Source organism: Sceloporus occidentalis, unplaced genomic scaffold, assembly GCF_023333645.1.
Source record: "Sceloporus occidentalis isolate IW3139 unplaced genomic scaffold, rSceOcc1.0.p SCAF_3, whole genome shotgun sequence".
NCBI classification, from domain to species: Eukaryota; Metazoa; Chordata; class Lepidosauria; order Squamata; family Phrynosomatidae; genus Sceloporus; species Sceloporus occidentalis.
In genome coordinates, this window is record NW_028316983.1 from 198,435,184 (window position 1) to 198,442,546 (window position 7,363).

The 7,363-nt window shown below is 39.8% G+C and overlaps 1 non-coding gene across 1 annotated transcript; it reads right to left on the reverse strand.

Annotated features, from left to right (window-relative positions):
* Window positions 1-6,172: 6,172 nt before the first annotated feature.
* On the reverse strand, window positions 6,173-6,337 carry LOC149317310 (U1 spliceosomal RNA). The gene has a single exon (XR_016280792.1). It is a non-coding gene; the product is annotated as a U1 spliceosomal RNA (small nuclear RNA).
* Between the last annotated feature and the right edge of the window lie 1,026 nt (window positions 6,338-7,363).

Sequence of the window (7,363 nt, forward strand, 5' to 3'; positions counted from 1 at the left end):
GATGGGACTCCTGTGACTCGTATCTCTTACACTAATGTGTGTAAAGGAATGTAATTATCCTTCAGATTTTTAATGTTCAAAACCACAGTGTAGCTCTTGACTACATCGTCTCTCTTTGTCTTCTGGCCCATTTTCTTGAGCTCAAGAAATTTCTCCCAACTGACACACTGCATTCATATACTATACAAGTCACAAAGCTGCAGATCCAAAGTTCACATTCGGGGCCAAAGAAGGGACCAAATTTCATTCTTTAGAAAAAGTAGCCGAGAGGGGCAAGTCACAACTTTGGACCATGTTAGTGGTCCATGGTTTCAGATAAAATATGTTTAAAGAACTGTGTGTCTTTTCTTAAATATAGGCTAATGCCTTTTTATTTTGACAGACTTTTGGTCACTAGGATGATGATGCTGAAGGTGGGTTATTTTTTTAACTGTGCTTTTTATCTTTTCCTATATATTTTATTTTTGATGTTTTGAAACTGTTCTTACTTCAGTGCATTTTAAAATATAGCTATAATAATAATAATAATAATAATAATAATAATAATAATAATACCAATTGAATATACTATCATAAGTGATTTTGGGTTATATTACATATGTTTTAATCTTGGTCAATGAGTCATCTCATGTCCTTTAGTGGAAAAATAGCCACAAAATAAATAAATAAATATTATAATTACAAACTTAGGCTCTCAGCAGATGGCCCAGGGTAGCACAGGCCAAGTCTATCCTGTGTGACCCAGGTGCCAACCTGGATGAGTGCTTTGGCTGGTGTGGAGATGGGCAGGTGTTTACATGCCCATCCATCCCCACACCACAGGCCTTCTACTACTGAGCTCCCCTTACCTTACACAGCCATTGCCACGAGTGTGAAGCCTCCCCTCTCCATTGCTGTGTCTGATGGGGAAATGGGGTGTCTGCCCATGTGGTTGCAACCAGGCACCCCATTTCCACATCAGACCTGGTGGGGGGGGGGTTATCGCCAACGGCAATGGCTAAGTAAGGTAAGGGTGCACAGGGCTGTCTGTTATGGTGAGGTTTGCCATAGAACAAAAGCCCATTTGCCCTGGGATTGGCCTGGATCAACTGGATCCATGTCAGTCTGCTGGATCAGAGCCCGACCTAGCCCAAGGCTAATGGTCTGTGTTGTCTAAACAGGATGACACAAAGCCAGGGAGAACACAGCCTTTTCGACCCATGCAGATAGCCTCTAAGAGAGCACTTGATGCAATAGGAAAGTATAATAGATAGAAAGGCCCAGAAACTCAAACTCAAAAGTAACTAGCTGGCAACCACCCTTGCAAGGAAAAAAAGCCCCTTCGGTTTCTGGATGAGGAGGATGCTTCCACCTCAATCACTGAAAAGAAGCAGCTCACAGCTAGGAACCAATGTTCCTTTTTCCAACAATGATGTGGGAAACATCTTATCATGGGAAACACCCCAACTGACATGTGAGTGAACTGAAGGATATCACTTATGTGGGAACCACAGCCTATTCTATTATTTATTTATTCATTTCATTTGTATGCCACTGAGAAAGCTCTCTCTGACATCTCCTCACCCAAGTGCTGGGATGATGAGAAAGCCTTCCACTATAGATTTTTGAACTCTACCAGGTTCATATGGAGGAGTTACAGTCTTTCAAATTGTTTGGACCTGAGCCATATAGGGCATGATCAGCATTTGAATTGTACCTGGAAACGAATCTGTAGTCAGTGAAGCTGTTTTCACAAATTGTTTTACGTGTTCTCTATAACAAGACAAAACAGAATATGAATTAATGGTTGAGAAACTGTCTCCTGACATACTGTATCATTTTGGTGCTTAATTGTTTGTTTGTAATGGAGGACAGAAATCTGCTTTGGGAGAAGGAGAAAGTTGTTCCTGGCTCCAAAATACAAACTTTCCAGAAAATAACAAGGTCATGGTCAAATATAGACAGCAGCTTGAAGGCAGGGGGGATTTTTGCTGGGAAAGCAACATGAGCCAAATATGCCACTCTCCTGCCCAGCTGCCTTTAAAAAAGCAAAACAAAAAACCAAACGAAAACCAACAGCAATTTCGCCACTTTTAGCATAACCATGTTTGTCCCTGAGTGTGAGATTTGAATCCCCAGCCATGTGACTTATATATGAATGTTGCATGCCAGTTGGGAGGAACTCTTTGAACCCAAGAAAATGGGTTAGTGATTGCCTTCTGGGGCAAATTTTCAGGATTACTGAAAGCTTTCTTTGAGCTTTTCCATGCTGGTTTACCCAAAGAGTACTAAAAATAGTTGAATGAATTGGTCATTATTCTGGGATTTAACCACTGCTAAAAGCCTTTTTCCCTGTGGTGACCTTGTTTACCCCAAGATAAAGATTATGAGAACATTGACAATGAACTCACTAAGTACTTGACTGTACCTTGACTGTGGCCATCATGGATTTTTCCAATTGTCCTTTAGCTTTACCACCTTTCACACTGGTGGAATCTTCTATTTCAGACCATACAATGTGTTAGCACTAAGAGGGCTGGTAGAACAGTGACAAGAAATAATATGGTACAGTAGTTGTCATTGCAGTTGTAGTTGTAATGCATCTACATTTTATAATGTCCAGCACAAACAACTAAGATAGAGGTTGAAAAATCATTCCTAATATTCAAGTGTTTGCAAATAGATAGATACAAATAACAGTGATCATTTGTAGATTACATAGCAGTTCTAAATTAATAAGAGGTGCCACTCCTTGCCAGATATGCTAACATCATTGGCTATGTGTACTAAAGTTCTAACACACTAATTGGATCAATTACCAAAATGTTTTTACCATGACATTTTCCCAGTGTTGGCTGAAGTCTATCATCCTAAAGCTTAATCCCATTAGATCTAGTCCTAGGGATCATGTTATGGCCTGTAACATAAAAGCTACCATACACCAGATATTTACAGTATGTTATTTGTAGATATAAATCCCTGCTTTTCTTGTTCTTTCAAGGAAGAATGAGGCAAAACTCAACAACTGCAACAACAAGAGCCTTTTATTACAATCTACAGACCATCACGCAGTACATTAAATACAAAAACATATTTTTAAAAAGCTGTATAAGACATATATTTTAAACATATTAATTGTTAAAAAACAGCTAGCAATATAACAAAACAAAGATAAATATTTGTATTATAAATATAATATCACTTTTATCATTATCACATGAGCCAAAATCATGCATAATGAAAAATATAAAATATTAATTAGCATCTACAAAAACAGCCAGGGTGTTAAAAACTGTTGGGCAGAGCTAATTGTTACACAAGTACAGATATCATAGTCTTACACATTTTAACAGTCGGGAAGAATTTAGCCACTGTGAGGAAAAACCCCATTTCCCCCCTCTTCACTGGGCAAGAAAGTAATACATTTTGGCATATTTTTGGAAGCAATTCCTATTTGTAAAGTGAACAATTATGCAAATTGCAAAAATTACAACATGCTGCAGGAACTTTATGAAAAGTATAAGCAATGGATGGGTTACCTGCATGCTTTCAATAACCCTTTTCTGTTCACTTTGTGAGTGTGTGCTTTACTGACAAAATGGAAAATATTAGTTTTGGGCCTAAATGCAGAGGAAATGAACAAAATGTGGGTAGACAGAAGAGGCAAGGAAAGTGCTAATCTTTTTGTCCTCTTGGGAACTAAACACTTCATTTAACGATTCACAGTTAATGATTTTCCAGTGATGTGTTTTAACATGACAACACACACACCTCTCATCAAGAGAAAAATATATAATATAATATATTTTTATTTTATTTATATAAAATAAAACAAAGGCTTCGTACATGGCAGGGGGTTTGACTGGATGGCCCTTGTGGTCTCTTCCAACTCTAGGATTCTGTGATTCTTTTATATGTCCATTTTCACTTGTCTTCTCCAGGCTAAAAATATTCACTTTCTTTTACCTTTCTTCAAAGGACTTGTTCTCCACACTCATTTCCCTTTTCTCAAACTATTCCAGTTCTTCAACAATCTTGCTATAAAACTACACACAGAACTGCACACCGTACTCCATATAAAGCCTGTCTTTTTTCTCCCTATGCAGCCATTTTTAAAAATTAAGTGTTTCTGTCCTCCTATGCATGTCAACCCTTACTGTGGGATGGGCTGAGGGCTCATCAATACATTCCTGCTTCTGCCTGAGTTGGATGGAAACCCTGAAAACATCTGAACAAATTGAGCAGCCACCACCTGCTCATCTGACAACCCTCCCCCCTTTGTTAGTAACCCAGTAGGAAGTTACTTTGAAATTTCACTTGCACTTTCCATCTCTAATGCTACAGACCGTCTTCCCCCTCCAACCCTGGTGAAGAGATGAAACTGAGCAAAATGTATAAGAAAGACGTGTGTGAGAGAAATATATTAAAAGGAAGGCTTTTATTCTAAGTAAGAAATATGCATGAAGGGCCACCTTCCCTTCAGGCAATATAGGAAAGTTACAGTTTACAGATTAGTCTGGATCAGCTTCAGCCAAGTCAGTAAAACAATTAAAAGTCCTGACATGACTAGCTAATCCATTCTCCTATTGGAGTCATGAGTCCTGGATGCTCATGAGAGTACCTAGAAGTCTGGAGCTTGGATAGCTCCAAACTGGCATTTTTTAAACAGGTTTTGGAGCTTAACTGAGATTTGTTTAATTCAGCTTGGCCCCTCCATTTTCTCAAAGAATGGAAGTTCTAGAAGAGGCAATACAATATATGCAGTATAATACATACAGTATATCTGCTGCTGCTGTGTACCTTCAAGCCATTACTGACTTATGGATACCCTAAAATAAGTTTATCACAGGGGTTTCTGAGGGTTCAGAGTTTGTGGCTTGGCTAATATCACCCAGTGGGTTTTCATGTTTGAGTGGGGATTCAAACCATGACCTCCAGAGCCACAGTCCAACACTCAAACCACAATGCCACACTGACTCCACAATACATATACTCTCTCTCTCTCTCTCTCTCTCTCTCTCTCTCTCTCTCTCTCTCCATGTGTGTGTGTGTGTGTGTGTGAGAGAGAGAGAGAGAGAGAGAGAATGATATACAATTAGATACACACAGGTTGTATGTGCATAGAAGACTGTGTGGTTGAAATTCTATGAACACACTTTCCCTAGCTATTTATTTTGTTCATTTAAAAATTTATAAGCAATCATTTAGGGTAAATACTCCTAAGGTGATGATTTAAAGCCACAAATGTAGCAATGACATCAATGTAGTTGTTAAAACCAATTGTTAAAACCAAATAGTATGTATTGGCAATACCAGTAGAGGCCAAACTCAATTATAGCCCAAGATAAGCAGGTGAGTCTTTAGGGCTAACATTAGGCCCTATAGTTGTGAGACCTAGTTGACAAAAAGTGTGTTTCTACTTTATATCTGACCTATGCACATTGACATAAACCCAACTGTTAATCCCACTTAGAATAGACCTAGTTGGGACTAGCAGCTGGATTTATGCCACTGAGGTTTGCTTACATAGATGGCTTTTGAGTATTCCCTCCGTGCATGTACAAATAGGGATCACAGAGCCAGTTATGGTACACTAGATCAATGTGTAACTATTCCTGTGGATTTACTGTCTGAAGAATTTTGCATTCTCTGTTAGCTGAAGCAGCCACAAAATCACTTCAATTTATCTTTCAACTGACTGGTAAGTAAGACAAATCCTTTAACTGACATATTGCACTAGCTCAGGAATTCCAGATAATTCTTAGTGAACATAAATCACCCTAAAATTATATGTGTGGGTTTTGCAGCCTCTTATTGGATTTTCCAAAGTAATGAATTTTCTGTAATCACTAGTCAGAGAAAAAAGTCAGCCAGCACAAATACTGATAGACACATGCTCTTTCTCATACACATATGTTCCTGTTGCTGCTCCTGTACCCAACTGGTGGCGAAAGACTCTGGTTATCAGAACTTATTTCCAACTGTCTGATGAAATTAACTGGAATATTTCCCTCACTCTTTTTCCTCACAACTGAGGACAGGAATGTCTTGACATGCTACCAGACTTTTATGCAAATAGCTTGCTTATGTGCGAACAATCTCTGGGGGGGTGGAGGGAGCTGTCAAGTAGAAGTTCATCTCCTGAAATATAGTCAAGGGAGGTAGTTACAGCCTGTGGAAATTATTAATGATAAGCAAAAGAGTCTGAAGACAGGCTGTTCAAAACCACAAATTATGCAGTTGAGCTTCCCATATTTGGGGAAATTGCGGAGGTCAGCACACCCGGAGTGCAATGGAGGAGCCTCACTCTGGGAAAACCACCTTCGTGATCATGGTGTCTCCCCTGCCAGATAAAAACACACCCAGAAGCCACAACAAATAATCATGTTTCCCATTGTATTAACAAGGCTTTCTTGAACATCCTGTTTTGAGTGGTGGGAGCTCCTTTGAGGGTAAGGAGCCCTCCCCTCACCTGCCCACCTCCCCAGCTGTGCACCACCCATAGGAGTTTATCATACTATCTAGATCCCACAGGAAAACAGGAGCTAAACATGATATAACACAAAGATAACCCAGAAATGCCCAAAATTTATCACACGATGTTGCAGTTAACGTGAAATAATGCAAAGTTAATCCATAGTTAAAGCAGAGGAAACCAGCAGCTTTTTAAATTTGGAACAAACAGGATTTAAAAAGCTGCTGGTTTCCTCAACTGAGGATCAACTTCGTGTTATTTCACGTTAACTGCAACGTTGTGCAATAATCTTTCCAAATTTGCAAGTTCTGTTTAAATTCAAATTTAAACAACGTTCGTTTAACTCCCATTTTCTCACAGGATATCACTAGTGTGATAAAGCTCATAGTCTGGCTAGACCCAGAAAGGACTTTGAGGCTGGCTTACCCTGCTCTTCCTCCCCTCCCAGTGTCTCACTCACTCATTCACTCGGTCACCCACCCACCTAGGGATACAAGGCAGCTGGTCAAGTGAAACAGCAGGAGGGGATGGAAGGGGATGTACTCACCCCCCTCCTCCACTACCATGGCTTCCTCCTTTCAGAGAGAGCAAGGGCAGTGGAAAAGCCATGCGAAGACAGTGGAGACTCCTCTGCAGAATGGGTGGGCACTAGGTGCAGCAGCACCACGCACTCACGTGCACATAGTGAGAGGAGAGCATGACTGGCTGTCACCTGTCCTCTGAGGTATCATCTGGTATGATCTGCATTCCCTCCTGGCCTTTAGTGCAGGGGTTTAGCATGATAGTTCCCTTGGGCCAGGTATTCTTTGACATGATGTCATTTAAAATAAAAATGAAAAACAACAAATCATGGAATGCCACTACTTGACAAGGTTGCCATATTCCACTTCCTCAAATCCAGACATCTAA